The sequence below is a fragment of the Rhinatrema bivittatum genome, chromosome 2, assembly GCF_901001135.1.
Source record: "Rhinatrema bivittatum chromosome 2, aRhiBiv1.1, whole genome shotgun sequence".
Classification (NCBI taxonomy): domain Eukaryota; kingdom Metazoa; phylum Chordata; class Amphibia; order Gymnophiona; family Rhinatrematidae; genus Rhinatrema; species Rhinatrema bivittatum.
Window position 1 is genome coordinate 505081817 of NC_042616.1, and position 19031 is coordinate 505100847.

The window sequence follows — 19031 nt, forward strand, 5'->3', positions numbered from 1 at the left end:
GAATATAAGTACATTCATGCACATTGACTGCTATGCTTTGCAATTATATGTATTCCATTTATATCAGTAAGCATTATTTAATAAGTTGGATATATTATGAATGAGCCTGGTGTGCATCTAATTATTTCTTTGTTCTTACATTAATCACTTTTCTCTATATGGCACATAACTGCAGGTGAAAATGAAAGGGAAGCATGTGAGGGTCTGTGAACATTTTGGAGGTTGAAAAGGGATCCACGCTCTCAAAAAGGTTGGGAACCCCTGCTCTAGATGGTAATGAAAGATTTAGATAAGATGAATCCTCGGATTAAATATGAGAAATATACATGTTAATCTTATTTCAATAAGATTGGGAGGTTGTAATAACTTTAGAAAACAGGAAAATAATCTTTACTAGACCTAATGAGGAAGAGAATACAAAGGTGATGTATAAAGCTCAGCATCACAGAAAAATTATGAGGCAAATGTTAAACTGCTCACAACAAGATTTTGGGTGATTATATACTTATAGATGACAGCACTCTGTCAGGTGTTTCTTTGACCCCGTTTTGCTGTTTCAGTATTTTTTGGTTGGGTTCTGGCACGAGAAAGCATTGCTGAACAAGCTGCTAAGTTAGGACATTGCAAGAAATGAATATTTAGATTCCAGCGGGGCTTTCAATTTGTTTTAAGTCAGCAGTAACAGCACAGGTGTTTGGCCATTATAGATCCTTTTTGGTGGCGTGGTGCCGCTGATCCTGGAAGGAAACTGGGGCAGGTTACGATCCTGAATTTCATTTTCAAATTTTATGTGGCTGTAATCTGCCCCCCTCCCCACTTTTGGAGAAAAACTTTAGAGCAATGTTGGCTTTCAGGCACGACTACCCAGGCCCTTTTCCATTCAGAAACAGGTAGTGGGGGACTGGGTGCGCACATCCAATTATCTGGACCCTAGCCAGGAAGCAAGAGCTTACACCAGGTGTGTGGTACATCCTCCTCCTCTCTCCAGACTCCCACTCCACTCAACTGTCTCTTGCTCCAGTCAAGAGCCACTAATGGGGCCCTGTGTACAAAACATTTGCCCATCCCTGATCTAAATACACACTTTCGTCAAGATCTGGTGGTCACATGACTATCACACATTAAAGACACCACACACGTTACAAGAATATTAGAAGCCATTAAACAGTGTGATACTCATAGGTGGGTTTATTTGGATGGGTCCTCTTCCTATGCATCTGTATAAAATGAGGTTAAGCCTAGAAGTGGCAAACTGACATCAAGGGAAAGGAAGCGGTTTGGCAGACGTACAAATTTATCTTTTATTGACAGTGATGAATTTTGTTTAAAGTATCACTTTTTTTAGTTTATTTCACAAAATCCTATCACCTGCAGAGACAAGAGGCTGCTATGGATGCAACTTTTTGAATTGCAAGCTGAGTGCTTGGCAGGCCATGCTCGGCACCCTGACGAAACTATAAGATAATGAAATCATTTCTACGTCTCATATTCACAGAGTTCTGCAATATATACTGTATACATATATTTATATTTTAATTTAGGTTTTATATTACATAAAGATATCATCTGAGCAACAGATTATAATGAAACCCAAGAAAAGGAAAATCAAAACAAAGGTACTATATCGTATGTCCACAAAGAAAAATTTAAAGGCAAAAATTAAATCCAAGCCTAATTACTGCCCAAATGACCCACAGAAAACGTATTAATTTGCCTTAGTTCTGCAATACATTTAACTGAAAATCAGTCCCTGAGGCAGCTCTAACTGAGTGAAACATGACTCACACTGGGGATTCAGCAGCCCGTGGAGATAATGTATCAGAGAATGTACCTCTATCACCAATTATTTTGAATATACTCAAGTATCTCATTTATTTTTGCAATGATATCATGTTTATTATGTGAGCTGTTGAAAGTTTATGGTGTTTGATGATTGTAAGTTGGATTTTATTTTAAGGCTATAATTATTTTGTATTTTCAAACAATTTTCACCATCAGCGACAAGGGACAACTATGAGGGCAAATTCTGCACTACCATGTGTGGGTCCCTGTGAGGAAATGTTTCAAAGGGATTTAGTTGTCGAACAAAGCAAGCATCCAGAAAAATTGCCTTGGTGGAAAGCGGACCCTCTCCCTCCCCCACCAAGTGGCTAAAAGTTTATGTAGGCTTCCACAAAATGGGTATGTTTAGTGGGCTGAAAAGACAGCGGTTCCTAGGGGCATGTTTAGGGCAGGTGTGTAAACAGCACACAGACATTTGGATTTTCAAATACATTCCACCAGTTGCAATTAAAGCAGATGCAGAGTACTCACAACTTACCTTGCAGGTAGTTTTCAAAGAAACCACCCCACCTTGTTTTCCTCGGAAAACTGGCTTCGAGACCTGCAGGTACAAAAGCACCTGCAACAATACGGGCTAATGAAAACGGCTCCTGGCTGGCTATTTGGGAAGGCACAGCTATATTAGACCCTCAGTCTTAACGTTTGCTTTCATTACAAGGGGTAAAGAGCATAACCAAAAGCCTAGCTCTGCATGAGAATGAACTAAACTTTAAAGGGAGGTTGTCTAACTAATGCCAGCCCACCAAAGCCCAACCCTCTCCTGCATAGTCTAGGCCCAAAAGTCCACTTACCTTACAGACTCTTCTTGCTTCCAAATGGCCACGCTCCCTGGCCTGGTCCAGCTGAAGAGGTTCCTTTCTTGCAGCCTTTAGGTTTGGGTTGTCTTTCAGTCTCAACAACTTTGTTCCCAATCCTCCTTCCCCTGCCCCCTTCCCAAGGGTTCTGCAGCTTTCTCTTTTCCTAGGCCCAGGAGGGTGTGGCCTGTTTGGGAAGGGCTCAGTCCCTCCTTCTCTCAAGCTCCTGTCCCAGGGTCACCCTTTTTTTTTTCTCCTCAGAGCATTACTTGGCTGCTCTTGTCTTCATTCCCTGGGGCCATGGTTACTTTGCTCTCCGAGGTACAAAAGACCCCATCATAAAGATATAGTTTGATGTAGAAACATCACATTAATGGCACACTGTTAATAGTGAATGGTGATGTAAGCACTGGGGAAAACAATCCACCAAGTCAAAAGTAATCAATGAAATTTAAGATTCACAATGAATCAGATTAAAAATTCTAGCAGCGTTTTGGATATTATTTTTCCTTGGAATTTCTCAGTGTTTACTATCATGAACAAAAATGGGAGAAAATCAGTAGATTTCCCATTTTTGTTTGTTGTAATAAATACTGAGAAATTACCAGGAAAATTAAAATAAAAACTGAAAACAAAGGTCCCTAAAAATATTGCATCTTTGAAAATAACTCTTTTCTATACTGTATTCTAAAGTCATTATCAAAGACAGTGATTACTGCTATTTTGCAAGATTTTGAATTTTTTGATGCGGAATTCCCCTAGGAGTACCATCTTGTTTTGATTTCTTTCCTGATTCTATGAAAGAAAAAAAATCAGGATTAAAGATTACATTACTTGTGTTATAATGTATAATGATTAATTTAAGATTTATGCTCATAGCAACTGTCTCTGAAGAAATTACTTCTGAATCCAGGAAATTTGTTTTGGTTCTTTTTGATATTAATACCATGGGTGATACATGTAATTACTTCATGAATGATTTGTAATTTTGCAATATTTACACGTTTCTTTAGCTTATTAGTCTGCTAGAGAAAAGCTACAAGTGAGCAGGTGTTCCCTTGAGAAAATGCCTTGGGGCATGAAATGATGTTGTTGGGGGTCAGTAACTGAATCGGGCTCCTTGCATGAAGCATATCTGTATGCTTTCCGATGAAAATATGAATAAAGGCTTTTTATCTTTCTCCGGCTGTGCTGGCATGCTGAGTGCAACGCGTAGTTTACTGCTTTGCTGAATGAAAATGACTTTTCCTGGAGAACCAATTGCAGAAAGTGAAGGACACCTTCAACTAGGGCTGCACAGCTGGACGACAGCAGATCAGTCAGGAAATGGTCACGATCAGTTAGGTAATGCTAGTAAGTGCTCGATGGCTGTTTTATTTTTTTGTAACTTTACTTCTAACGTGGACAGAACGTTTGTTATGTACCCTAATGTATCACAACTGGATGAAGCTACACTATACTCGTACTACCGAGTCAGCACAGCTGCCTTATAGACTGTCCTTATAGGTGGTGGGGGGGACGAATCGAGGCAATTGCTCTGGAACTGAAGCTGATGTAGTAGCGCTGCCCCCAACATCTGACCTTTCCTCCAAAGGGCTGGTAGGCCTGGAATCGCAGCAAACCACACGGAGACATCAACCCCATGCCAGGAAGTACGCGCGCACCCACCTGCTCTTCAAGGCTTTAGGGAGGGGAGGGGGTGTGTGTGCTCTGGCTAAACTGCCCAGCTTCACAGCTCCCTAGGGTCACCTCTGAGTGCAGCAGATGGATTTCAAGGGCTCTCATCCATTTCACAAAGTTAATAAAGGCAAAGGGATGATAGGTTGCAATAAAAGAGAGCCTATAATAAGAAAACAGAGTGCTTGGTTTTGACTTCCTTTTGACTTGACCTAGTAAAGATGGATTTGTCTTTGGCATACACATCTGCAGCTGTGCTAATGGCCCTCTTCTTGTCTGATCATTGTAGGAAACGCCAAGTCACTTGTAAGAGAATATTTCACCAAACTTTGGATCTGCATCAGCTGACTGAGAGGGAATGTCCAACTACATTCCATCTGAGCAGACCGCTTACATCCGAACTATACCACCAGTTGCGTGGATGTCTGGAATACTGAATAGCCTACTTCATAGCTTGTTTATGTATGTGAAACAGATGACATCATTTGATACCTTGCTATGGGTTTCTTCCAAATGGTGGTGGGAGACACTGCTGGCATCAGTGACTCTTCTGTCTCCAACTGTGTCTCCTTCATGAAAATCATGGTTGCCTGCATGCCTTCCTGCATCCAGTACCTGTACACTGAGCAGGATGCATCTATGAGATAGCCCTAATAAAACCAGCAAAATGAGCTATCCACTGCACTCATAGGGGTTTGTTTCCTTGAATGGTCCAGTGAGTCATCTACTGCAATGATAAGCATTATCTCAACCTGAACACATGGGTATTCTGTGATTGTGTGTTAGTGATATTTGTGGTATTCAGGTTTCCTGGGTCTTGCCTCAGTGGTCATATATCTAAATCTTTCCCCCTTGTGTGAGTCAATGTGTGATTGTAATTCTTGGGATAGAGTTTTCCTGGCTATGAATGGAAGTAAGTGTGAAGGAAGCATGAACTGAGGAACATGATGTGAAGGAAGCATGAACTGAGTATTGTAACTGATACTGTGTATTACCTGTTCTGTGCCTGGAGGTAGTAATGGCTATCTCCTGTTGCACAGACTGTTCCTGGAACTAACTCATGGCTCTGATAAGCACTACAATAATGCCCATAAGTTCACCACTGCAGTCATTGAGTGCATTTTTGGCCTCTTGAAATCTTGCTTTCGATAATTTGACCATAGTGGAGGTTTTCTGCCCTTGATTCCTGACAAAGTGTGCAAAGTGTTTGTGCTGTGCTGCATGCCTCATTACACCGGTGTCTGGAATCATCTGCCTTGGCCAGCCTGTGGAGGCTTATCTGTGGATTTAAGTGTCATGGCAGCATGACAGACAAACTGGATTTCTCAATTTTTCAGGCGAGTCTTAAAAGGTAGATGTGATGTTGCGTTAATCACATGTTCTGTCCTAATGCAGTTGGTTGGGCCACTCTGTCACCTCAAGGCTATCTATCAGAAGCAAGCTCGTGGGTGTGGCACCTAGACCTCCCTTCTTCCCTCTGAGACATTAATGATGATTTGACATTCCACCACTGACAGCCTGGCTTTTCAGCCAACTGAGCCTCGCCCTTCAAAAGAACACCTCAGCCTCCACTGTGGTCCACCTCGTCCCCAAGCCATCTGCAGCCAAGCACCTCGCTCAGCCCCACTCCTCTTTGTGGTGTACAACTATTTACTGTAACAAGCTCTTCCATGTGACCCTAAAATTTAAAACCTCTTTACGTATTTAACTTTAAAATGCGCCTTAGCTGCTCTGAAGCAGTTGACCAGCTAAGGAAGTCAGAGGAGAAATTCATTAGGGGCTCCTTGAAAACCCAACCTGTTTGCGGCCTTCAAGGACCCTCATTGAATACTAACGATGTCTACTGTTGGCACTTTGTAATTTCTAGAGCCTTCCCATCATGCTTTATCTTTCCATGCAAACAATGTTTTATTCCCTTCAAATCTGATTAGTCTTACATTAATTTAATCTGTTTCAACAAATACCAGAGCCATTTCTCTAGCTGTACAGCCTCTGATATACACAACTAATTGCAACAGCTCTAGGTTTGTTCTTAGTTTGTGAGGGGAAAAAAAAAAGGGAAACGACCTTTTATTGGGCATTTACATCTCTGGGTCGGCATGTGGTCTAAGAACAAGGTAATGGGAAGACATTCCAAGAGTGTCCCTGTAGAGATTGCATTTCTCAGACATGATCTTTTTCACCAGACTTGCCTCCCAGGGTTGACTTTCTCTCTTTGCAAAAAAAAATCCTTTACGTTGTCCTCAACAACTAGCTCAGTGAGATCTCTCACAGTCCGCAAGTGTCAGCTCACAAGCTTTATCAAAGCTCTCGTGCTCCGGAATGGAAAATGGGAGTGCTACAGAGATTTAACGCTTTACGTCTTGCAAACCAAGGCATGGAAAACTAAACTGACGCTGCTGGATTTCAAGTCCGCTGAGCTAGACAGAAAAAAAAAAAAGAAATTTTGAACTGCTGTAGGGTCAGAAAAAGTTTGCTTAACCTCTCCCAGTCTTTATCGGAAAGACTGAAGGCTTGCGTCAGCGGGATTTATTGCTACTAAACCTTCTCCATCAATGAATATTCCATTCATTAAAAAAAAAATATACAGTGCTAGAAGCCGGCTTGATGGCTCAGTGGCATTGCTGCCTGCTGCTGTGCGGGAGATCCGGGTCCGATTCCTCGGCCCTGCTGCAGAGGCTTTGTTCATAGCCCCAGTGAGGGAAGGACTCCCAATCCTTTCACAAGGGCAAGCACATAGTGGCCAGACTGACAGTGTATGTGCACTAAGCTCCTGGAAGGAAACGCAGCAGATTTCAGTTGTGCTGGCTCAGGTTGATGGGTGGGGTGAAAAGCTTAAAATAGTTGGGAGGAAAAAAAGCCCAGGTATCTGTGACTGACTTGGTATGTGAATGCACTGGTAGTGCAGTGCTTTTGTTTTCCCTGTGTAGTGACTGGGCAAGACTGTGGTTTCAGTTTGCAAAAGGGCTACTACAGAACAGGCCTTGCCAGGACTTTGCTGCACTTCCTGCTGGTCCCAGGTTAGCAGGACATTTTTCGCATCTAAAAGACACTTGGAACTTCTGTTAAACTTCCTGTTGGATAGTCCCTTGAGAAATCTGATACAGGAAGCTGCAGTGTTCAGAAGACTTAGCCATCAAAGTCAGTGAAATGCATACATCATATTTTTTTTTTTCTTGTTCTGTGGTCGGCTGTCCCCACGGGACCTCTGGGATTACCCCCCTTCCTTTTTGTGCCTGCATCAGTATTGCCAGGTAGTTATGAAAGAACAAGCACACTTTGTTGAAAAACAATCTCAAAACACATGAGATTTAATTACTTTTATTAGAAAATATTCATACACAGAAAATACTAAAAAAATACTTTTGTGAGTGTAATGGAGGAAAAAATTGTCGTACCTCTCACAATTAACTAAAAAAGGTCTGACAATCGATGACAACGGCCAGTACTTCTGCATCCTCTGCATTGTCACCATACAGATTTTCATTGAGTTGCTTCAGCTGGCACGAAGTTGGTACAGCAAATACCCTGGCGCCTCATTCCATATCGCACTTGCGATATTGCCGAAAGAGTTGCATTGGCCTTCGCAATATCGCTCAGAAAGATATTGAACAGAACCAGACCCAGAACAGATCTTTAAGGAACTCCACTTACCACTCAATTTGCAAGCCATTCCACCACCTCAGAACTCGCTCCCAGGCTTCTCATTTTAATCATGCTACTATGAAAGGAATGGCTACCAGAGGACACTACTGGGCTGGAAGCAGATGAACTGCTTGCTTCTGAGTTTAAAATGGTTTTCCTGCTGGCTTGTTTGTTTTGGGTTTTTTTTTTTACCTGGGTTCACGCATGATGATTTTCTTCTTGGCCCAGACTTTTAGTTTCAGTTTGCTTTTAAGGCCGCAGTCACAATCCCCATACTGACAACTGGGGTTGGGTGGAAGAGAGACAGGAAGTTGCAGCAGCCAATCAGAGATGACAGGAGCAGCAGGGCACAAGTCCCGTCCATTAAGCCCAAAAAAAATGCGAGTTGAAAAAAAAATAAGCCCAATAATAAGCTACCCTGTGAGTTTAAAAAAAAAAAAAAAAAAGCAAATCACTGAAAAAACAAGCGAGGTTGGCAACACTGGCCTGTATGCTCACGGATAGATTCAAAAGGGCAGCAGGACGTTTCTGTCCCCCGGGCTTGAAACCGTAAGTGGTCTCCCTGCTTATTCACTCACTGCCATGTTAACAGAGGGGGCCCAGGCATATGGCCCCCTATATCTTCATACATACATTTCCAATTATTTCACCTGTTCTTATTCTAAACCAGCACCAACAATCCCATTTCTCCTCTGCTTCTCCACTGAAATACACACAATGCAAGGACAGCGGGCAAGCACTAACTGTGGCTCTCACACGACCCTGGGATCTGTCATTTATGATTTTAAAAAAATCCTAAATCTTAAAGTACAGTTCCTCTAACAAATACATCACAACATTTCTGCATTCCCCTCCCTACTCCCTATAAAGTACGGATTCAGCAGCTGCCATGTAAATACATATACTCAGATTTTTTTGTACTGTAGAACTAGGAGTCAGTAACCTTGGGTAATATTTTCAGTTTACTCTTTAACAACTCTGGCATTTTGTATCTCACTTTGTTTCTGCAGGAAGCAACCAGGGCTGCTGGCATACGAAGATTAGGTCTCTGGGACCGCACCTATCATCACGAGAAGGAAGGCAGGAAAGAAACAAAAAATTGGGCTAGCAATCATGAAAGCAGGCAGCCTGGGCACTGGCTGACACCTACGCAGATATGCAAATTCTTTGCATGTGTTTTACGTTGCTAAAACAGTGAAGCAATAAATGTCAGACAGATAATAAGCGACTGTCATAACAAAGAGCTTAAATTTAATCCACAGCAGTTAGTAAACAGCCGAGCTTAAATAAAGTTCTGCTGGAGGAGTCTGTATTGACATTATAAATGTATTTATTTGAATGCTGACTGAATGTTATGTTTTGTATTTGCCATCGCCAGCCCTTTATCAATAATACAGAGGCTGCTAATGGACTGCAGAAAATGTAGCATGCCGGTGCCAGTGCTCCATCAAGTGCATACAAGAGACAAGAGTCAACTAGCTTCCGGGGCACTGGGTACTTCTTGAGCCTGTCTTCTTTTTTAAAATGTCTTTCATAAGCATCCTGACATTGCTGGTTCTGCTTTTTCTATTGAGAGGAAGGACTACAAATCCCAGAATGCTTAGAAAAAAAAAGAATGATTTTAACCACAACTGACTCACAGGCCGATGCAGAACGGTGCATTCAGCTGAACGCACAGCTTTACACATACTGGAGCATACAGATGCAATAAGGAGTTTACACTCACAAAATGTGCATTCAAAAATGTGAGTGCTGCTTAGCACTCTCACATGGAAATCCCATGCAAAAGAAGGCATTAAGCAGTACTCCTTGATGCAAAGAGGTGCACTGGCCCCACCCAGGTTTTGTTAATGCTGGAAACTTTACTCTTGGTCAGAGGTGGAGTAAAATACCAGCATTGCTGTACTGGCACTTTAAACCAATGTCCAGGCAAAAACTAAAGAAGTTTCTCCTGCTCTGGCCAGATAGCTGGATAAATCCTGACCTATCCAGTTTAAGTGGTGGTGGCTATCCGCAGTCAGATAGCAGATAAGTTTGTACTTAGACGGATACGTATTTTCTCTCTTTCTCTCCCCCAGTGATACGTATTTCAAGGGACAACCCCCTCCCTTCCCGAGTGCTGAATGCACATTTTCCAGTCAATGTGCTTTTTTAACTCCAGATGCATTAGCTTACTGCATTTTTAATCTGTGCGTTAAAACTGCACTGAAATCGAGTTTCTTAATGCACAGATTATTGCATCGGCTTGTCAGTGTCCCCCAATGGTATGGAGTTAGTTGGCAGGTTGTTCTGCACTTACTCTGGTTGTTCACACAGGAAAATCTGCATTTACCATATTCTTATCACTGGGATAGCTGAGTAATAGAGGGAGGAGGGTGAAAGGAAAAATACGGTTGGGCTCATAAGTATACATGCCCCTGGCAGAATTTGTAAGATGTATAGCATTTTAAGTAAACATAAGTGATGAGACAAATACTTCTGTTATTTTTAATATATATCAAATTAAAATTATTATGCATCACAGAATAGCATAATCATTAAACAAACCATAACAATAACGGAAATAAAATGGTCCTGTTCAAAAGTTTATATACCCTTGAATGTTTGGGCTCATAATATACACTCAAGTTGACACACAAGTTGAGATGGCAGTGAAGGGTAAGTATCTACACCTGTGCCTTGTTTGACTGTAATTAGTGTCTGTGTATAAATAGTCAATGACTTTCATAGCTCTCAAGAAACCCTTGTACATTTCATCCAGGGCTGCATTGCCTTTGGTGGTTACTGAAACATGGGGAAAGCAAAAGAACTGTCAAAGGAACTGCGAGCAAATGTAGTTCAACTTTATAAGGATATAAAAAGATATCGAAAGATTTGACAATGCCACAGTACTGTTCAAACTCTGATCAAGAAGTGGAAAATTATGGGTTCTGTTAATACCAAGGTAGACCAAGAAAGATTTCAGACACAACTGCCAGAAAACCCACAAACAACTTCTACTGAAATACAGGCTTCTCTGAAACAAAGTGGAGTGGGTGTTTCAGCATGCACAATAAGGAGACACTTGAATAAAAATAGGCTGTTTGGTAGATTTGCCACAAAAAAACCATTGCTGCACCAATGCCACCAAACTGCACCTAGAGAAGTTCAAAACTTCTAGAACAAAGTAATTTGGAGTGATGAGACTAAAACTGAACTTTATGGTCACAATCATAAATGCTATGAAGAGAAGCACAGCATCCTAGCGTGAAGCCTGGAGGTGGATCTCTGCTGTTGGGGGGGAGGGGGGGGAGGCAGCGGCTCAGGGAATTTAGTCATAATTGATGGCAGGAAGAATGTAACATCTCATCGGTATATACAGGAGGAGAATTTGCTTTCCTCAGCCAGGAAGCTGCGCATGGGACGCACTTGGGCTTTCCAACATGACAATGATCTGAAACATAAGACCAAATCGACTCTTCAGTGATTGCAGCAGAAGAAAGTGAAGGTTCTGGAGAAGGTGCTAGAGAACCAAAGAATTTACAGGATCTGGAGGCTTTTTGCTATGAGGAATGGGCAGCTTTACCACAAGAGAAAATAAAGGGCCTCATTCACAACTGTCACAAAAGACTGCAAGCCATCACTGATGCAAAAGGGGGCGATACAGGATATTAAGAACTAAGAGTAAACAAACTTTTGAACAGGACCATTATATTATTTCCTTTATTTCTATGGTTTGTTTAATGATTGTGCTATTCTGTGATGCATAATAGTTTAATTTGAAAGACATTAAAAATACCAGACGTGTGTTGTCTGATCACGCATGTTTTCTTAAAATGCTACACATCTTACAAATTCTGCCAGGGGTATGTGAAACTTATGAGCACAACTGTATATTGTTTCTACATCTTTAGCAAAGCCAACCAAATAGAACTGATTATCACCTACAAATCACATTCTGCATGCTAAAACACCAAATAGTATGCGTTATTTGCGACAAGCGGGCACTGGTTGACGTTTTAACACGCAAAATGCCATCCGCAAAATTTTTGCACATTTGTAATGAATACAATTTTGCAAGTTTTCCATGTGCAAAATTTTATTCAAATTAATAGTTAACTACAGCGATGCGAAATCATGCAAAGCAGCGCATTAACTATGAACACGTAGCAAAACTACACTTGAAATCCTCAATGAGATGTATTTAAAGTTTTTATGAAAAACTCTGCGGCTGAACTGCAGGCGCTAATTTCTTCTAGGCTCATTTCTATGTTTATCCCAGTAGAAAAACAGTTGTGAACCTGAAAGAGAATTTTTTTTAAAAAGCATCAAATTACAAGGTTCAAAATAGAAGTTCTCGACCCTTTCTTGTATGAAACATTTGATCTGCCTGTAAGAAGGAGCTACGGTAATTTTAATTTGTCTTACTTCTATGTACTCGAGCCCTCATTCGGAAATGACTTCCTTGGGTCCCTCCAGCATCACAAACTGATGTTTTTCGGAAGCTCTACAATCAATATTCAGGAGATATATTTGCATACATTTGATTCGAGAATGAAGTTACTTTATATTATGTGGCTGGTCTGAAAACCAAGCTGGTCCCAGTCCAGGACCTTAGAAACATGAGATTATTTATTTCGATTCTGCTTTTCGGGCACTTCAGAGCAGATTACATTCAGGTACTGTATGATGCAGATGACTGAGACAGAGGGGAGGGAGATCACTCTCTACCTCACTCAAAACCGAGTGAACAGGGAGCACCAGGCAACTTTTTTTTCCCTCCCTAAATAATTCAGTTGTCATTTAAAACAGCAAAATCAAGATCTTTCAAATTTTGTTTTGATTGTTATTTCAATTCTGCAGAGGTTGCTAATGTTTAAAGATTTTCAGAGCCGCTTTTTACTAGACCCAGGAATATGAATGCAGGTGAATTGGGGGCTTCCTGTGCAGAATCCCATTCAAGCATCGCATGGATTCATGAGTCACCCCCTGGGTGGGGAAACCCTCGTATTGAACCCAGAAGCCCACATCATAAAGGATGGATCCTATCTGCACAGTTCTCACCACACCAAACCTTTGAGAGTCCAGGATCCCCTGGTTGTGGGAAGCCCAGCTTCAAGGCCCTTTTGCTTTACTTTCTCATAAACCCCTCTGCAAGTCTCTCTCTCTCCAAATCCTGTAAGCAGCACCGATGATCTCCCAAGACAGCAGCATTAATCATGCTGGAGACTGCGTGGGTTCCACTTCAAATTTACGGATAGCTTGTAAAAGAGAATGGATAGTTTTAACAACTCAAATTTAAAACTGTCCAATTAATCTTCACAAATGAAATTCACTAAATTTGTGACCATACTATTTCCAGCAACCACTTCTCCAATTTCTTCAGACAGTTCTTTGAGTAATCTGACTCTTTACTTCTCCTCCTCCTCACCATTACTCGAAAAAAAATGATTTTAGGACAGTACTTCAATCTTTTGATCTTTTCTAATATCGACGATTGTAATTCATTGTTTCTAGGACTCCCTCAATCCACAACCTGTCCCCTTCAAGTTTTACAGAACGCTGCCACTAGAGTTTTGACTGGGAGTAAAAAATGAGACCACATCCCACCGGTTTTAATCTCTCTGCATTGGTTACCAATCAAATATCGTACCCAATATAAAACTGACTGCATTTTATATAACATTATTTATGGTGAACAAACCGAATGGCTAAACACGGCCATCCGCTTACATATTCCTCAAAGAAACCTCAGGTCAGCAAATAAGGGCCTACTAACAATTCCACCATTAAAGTCAGCACACCTTAGTCAGGTGAGAGATCGAGCAGTATCAATAGCCGGCCCTAAACTTTGGAATACATTTAGATTAAGAAACTTTTAACTTTACTGCTCACCTTTCTTTTAATGTTTGTAATTTATATTGTAGTTGTTTTATTATGCTTTTATGACTTTAGTATTGTACTAGTTCTTAATTATTTATTATCTTATAGCTATATATCTGCTAGTATTTTGATTTTATTAATGATTTATTGTATTTTCTCTACTTTCATTGTATTGTAAACCGTTGTGAAGGTTCTACTGATACGACGGTATATAAAAAAACTAATAAACTAGAACTAGAAAAAAAAAACAAAAAAAAAACTAGAACTTTATATTTTGCTTTCCAAATCCTTCCATGGAAATGGGAAGGAAATGTATCCTAAGTTACTTCCCAGACGTACAACAAAGTCCCCATTCTCATTCCTTTTCCATAGACCTCCCTATTGCTCAATCTTCACTTTGTGGCACCTGATGGACACCTTATCCCACCCACACTCTTCTCTGATTTTATTTCTGAATTCATACAAAATTCTCACATCATATCTCAACTTTTTCTCCTAAGAAATGGATAGGAGTCCATTCTTCCTTGACACCTCTTCTTCTCCCAGTCCTTTCAATAGGAAAGGCACCACTCCTCAAATTAGCAATATCTGAGCCCCTGGGATACTCAGTAATTAAAAAAGACAAAATATTATTCAAAAAAGTCAACCAAACAAAAGATAGGGGGATTCAAGATGGTGGATCTAGCTATGCACGCATGAGCCGACTGTTTTCTTTGTTCTTACCTTTCTACCAATATGCCTCATTCCGGTGGAAAATGGAGGGCCAAGGAGAAGTTGGTCTCAGCTGCAACTCTAGAGAGTCCCGTGGTCGGCCCGATGAACGCTTACGTGCAGCAGGGGGCTAATACCCTAGGAGTCAGATCATTGGAAGCCATGCGAGATGAACTCGACTCCTTCCTTGATCTATCAGCATCTCTGTCCCTGGTTTTTGCGGATGCCCCTAGTGAAACCTGCTGAGGCAAGATTGCTCACCCCTGACGAGGCATGGTGCTTGTCAATGACATTGAAGTAGCTGAATCTCGTCTTGAGACTGTGGAGTTGGTAGAAATCGCCTCAGAGCCTAACAGTGTTACAGGGAGAATGTCTGGAAGTAAAGCTCAGAGGCAGTATGAAGGTGTTACCCTTCAATCAGAAGCTTCTATGGACTTATTGCCGATTCAACTATCTGTGATGGTAAGACTAAGTATTTTCAAACTGGAATCTATTTAGGAAGCAATTCAAAGTTTAAACAGTAATATTTCTCTTCAATTAAATCAGGTGGTGAATCGTGTAAACATTTTAGATACTCAGATAAAGGTGTTGGAATATGAAAATAAAGACTTTGTAAATCTTCTGAGACATTTAAACTGGCTTTAGATAGCTCTTCAGCTATGCAACAAGCTTTAATAAAGGGTAATCAATTACTTACAAATCGATTGGAACAGATGGAAAATAAAATTTTGGGGAGAAAAAGTTTTATTAATTTTTCCAAAGATCCACTTATTCCTCCTAAAGATATGTGGAAAATGTATTTGGTGGAAATATTAAAAATACCTGAGCAAGCTGTACCACTTACATCAAGGGTTTATTTTTTACCACCCTTTAAAAAAAGATGCTGCTAATAAACAGACTATGCAATCCCTTTCATTGACTGAACCAGTTAACCTTACTGCGAATCTCGAGACTTCTGAGTGAGCTGGTTTCTCTAGCAACTCTCACTGTTACATTCTTACTGGAATCTGATAGAGACTGGATTTTGAGAATGTTTTTTCGTCATCATTTGGAAACTTTCCTTCATCTAAAAGTCAGGGTTTATCCGCACTTGGCAATTCAGATTCAGAAAAAGTGGAAGCAATTTCTCTTAATAAGGCCTATGATTCAAGACCTGGGTGCTTTTTTCTTACTTAAATTTCCGTGTAAATGTCTTATGAAGTGTTATAGCTTCCAGCCGTGGCCGCCCGCGGCTGGCCCCTCCTACCTCTCCTCGCAGCGTCAGGGCCGCCGCCGCAGCGAGGAGACACTCTCATGCCGGGCTCCTGCTCTCCTTCCTCAGCCCTGCTCCCTGGGCCGAGCCCCTGCGAGACTTTATGGCGCAGGGGGCGCCCCTGGCCTTCCTCTTGCGGCCGCATTGCAACACTTCCTGGAATGGCCTTAGGCTGCCCTGCTCTTAGGCATGAGGCCACGCCTCCTGTAGCTATTTAAAGGGGCCTCGTCCTCTAAATTGGTTTCACCTGCTCCAGAGGGGCCAGGCTCAGGGAAGTACTTAAGGGGACTTCCTCTTCCCACTCATTGACTTGGCAACGAGTCTGCTCACTCCGGTAAGTCTTGTGATGCCTCAGGTATCTTGATTCCTGTCTCCGTTCCTGAACAAACCTCTGCTTTTCGAATTCCAGGGTGACCTGTAGGGTCAGCGGGGGAGCTGGAGAGGTGATGCCTAGGGTTACTCCCCCAATAGAGCCTAGGCATTGGAGTTTTCCGGACATGTAGGACAATGGGCAATGAGATGACCCGCTCCACCGCAGTACAGACAGAGACCTGCCTTGCGGCGTCTCTGCCGTTCTTCTGGAGAAAGGGGACCTCGCCCCAATTGCATAGGTTCCTCCGTGGTTCCTTCTGATTTAGGTGCCGTGTGGGAGACGGGAGCGGAACGGGAAGGCGTGCCACCTGCTATGTGCCTTCTTGTGCTTGATCCCTCCTGTGCTCTTTCCTGTAGTCGTCGATCAATTTGGGTGACCAAGTCCACGATGGCATCCAAGGATTGTGGTAACTCTCGGGCCGCCATTTCATCTTTTATTCTAGGCAACAGGCCCTCCAAGAATATAGACCGGAGGCAGCTCTCCTCCCAGTGGAGCTTGGATGCCAAAGTTCTGAATTCAATAGTATAGTCGGCCAGTGGTCGACCACCTTGCCGAAGTTGTAAAATCTTGGAACCTGCGACCACTTGTTTCCCGGGGTCGTCAAACACCGCTTGAAATAGTTCCAGGAATTTAGGCAGGTTTTGTAGGATCGGATCTGACCAACACCAGAAAGGACAGCTCTGGTCACAGATTCTCTAGTAAGCTGGGGAGCAGCCTCAGTCACAAAATTTCTCTAGGGGACGGGCTTAGCGCTCAATCCTCCCCAACAGGCAGCACCGGCCACGGCAGTCTCCTATAGGAGTAGGAGCAATTTAGATGCTATGACTCCTGTCATTCTATAGAATTTACTCCCAGTGATGAAAGCCTGAACTACACTGTCCACGATCCAGAAGACTTCATTTTTGGACCCTGCTGGATACTTATCTATTTTATTGTGGCTCATGCCACAAAACAAATCTAAATAAACAAGCTGGAAAGAGTTACGCATTGTGTAACATGTAGGTGCGTTTGGCGTTCACTTGGTCCCTAAAATGGACCTTTATGAACCAAATTTGGGATTTCTCTCAACTTTTATTGGGGAATCGCCATTCTGATTTTCAGTCGCATTGGACGAATTGTTCTGTCTCTGGAACATGCTTCCAGACAGACCAACCGACCGACTGATTGTCGACAATAGGGCTCTTGCATTGACAAGCTTACCTAAAAAGGGGAGGACTCTTTTTAAAAACTAACACCATTTCCAAAAACACTTCCTCCTCCAGTGAGTGATTCATTCCCACCCACGGAAATAAGACTTGAACAAACCACTAAAACTTTCAAAAAAAGAATAAAAACTTGGCTTTTCAAAAAAGCATTTATAATGTCTTAAAATCCTAGACGCAATCCCCTCCAAAACCCTCCTCTCCATACCCACCACCATCGCCAAACCCCTAGCTAACTTCATTAACTGCTCCCTTACCTTCGGCAAAGTCCCAGACCCCCTCAAACTCGCCGTTGTGAAACCCCTCCTAAAAAAACCCTCCCTTGACCCCTCTGACCCAGCAAGCTATCGGCCCATATCCAATCTACCCTTCCTCGCGAAAGTCCTCGAGAAAGTAGTCAACACCCAGCTCACCGACTACCTCGAGGACCACAACCTCCTGCACCCCTCACAATTTGGTTTTCGGAAAGGCCGAAGTACCGAGAATCTCCTCTTAGCCATCACTGACACCATGCTCATCGGACTAGACCAAGGAAAATCTTACCTACTGGCCCTTCTAGATATCTCGGCAGCCTTCGACACTGTCAATCATCAGATCCTTATCACACGCTTGACAGAGATAGGAGTCACCGACACAGCGCTAGACTGGCTCACCTCTTACCTTACTAACAGAGAATACCTCATAAAACTTGATAACTTTGAATCATGCCACATTCCCCTCAGACAAGGCTTTCCCCAAGGATCATCCCTTTCCTCCACCCTCTTCAATATATACCTCCTCCCCCTCTGCAACTTACTCTCAAACCTAGGCCTGGACTTCTTCCTATACGCCGATGACGTACAAATTCTCATACCCATTCAAAAAACCCTCAATGAAACCATCCTTTTCTGGGAATCTTGCCTAGTCTCCATCAACGCCCTACTAACCGACCTACACCTTGCTCTCAATGCAACCAAAACCGAACTACTCTTTATATCCAAGCAACCTGAACAAGATACCTCCACCACACCACCGCCCCCCTACATCTCCTACACTACCCCCCTCCGTAAGAGACCTGGGAGTCACCCTTGACCAACACCTGAATTTCAAACCACACATCAAGTCCCTCCTCAAAGCAGGTTTCTACAAACTCCAGATCCTCAAAAAACTCAAGCCCTTACTCCATACTCAAGACTTCAGATTAGTCCTACAGTCCACTATTTTCTCCAAAGTGGACTTCTGCAATGCCCTCCTACTAGGCCTCCCTTTCTCCACCATCAAACCCCTACAAACTCTTCAAAACGCCATGGCTCGTATCCTTACTAACACACGTAAAAGAGAGCATATCACACCCATCTTAGTAGACCTACATTGGCTGCCCATCCAGTTCCGCTCCCAATACAAAACCCTTACTATTCTTCACAACACCCTCTACAATAACAACTCCCCCTGGCTTAAAGAAATGCCCCACTTCCACCTCTCCACCCGCCAGACTAGATCCACCTCCACAGGCACCCTCCACACTCCCCCCCTCAAAACTGCCCGCCTATCCACCACCAGAGAAAGAGCCTTTACCATCGCAGGCCCCGCCCTCTGGAATTCCCTCCCCACATACCTCCGTCTTGAACCCTCCCTAACCATCTTCACAAAAGGCATTAAGACCTGGCTCTTCCGACAGGCTTACCACTGCTCCA

At 42.5% G+C, this 19031-nt stretch overlaps 1 protein-coding gene across 3 annotated transcripts in view; it reads right to left on the bottom strand.

Moving 5' to 3' along the window:
• GFOD1 (glucose-fructose oxidoreductase domain containing 1) overlaps positions 1-19031 on the bottom strand; it is a 158098-nt gene that overhangs the window by 8114 nt on the left and 130953 nt on the right. Inside the window, exon 1 of one of the 3 annotated variants that reach the window (XM_029590675.1) lies at positions 2634-2785. The exons of 1 other annotated variant lie outside the window; for it this stretch is intronic. The gene's annotated coding sequence lies outside the window, so the exon portion shown is untranslated. Of the gene's footprint in view, positions 1-2320; positions 2532-2633; positions 2786-19031 lie in introns of those variants that run through there. One more of the 3 variants, XM_029590676.1, reaches the window with a different exon arrangement.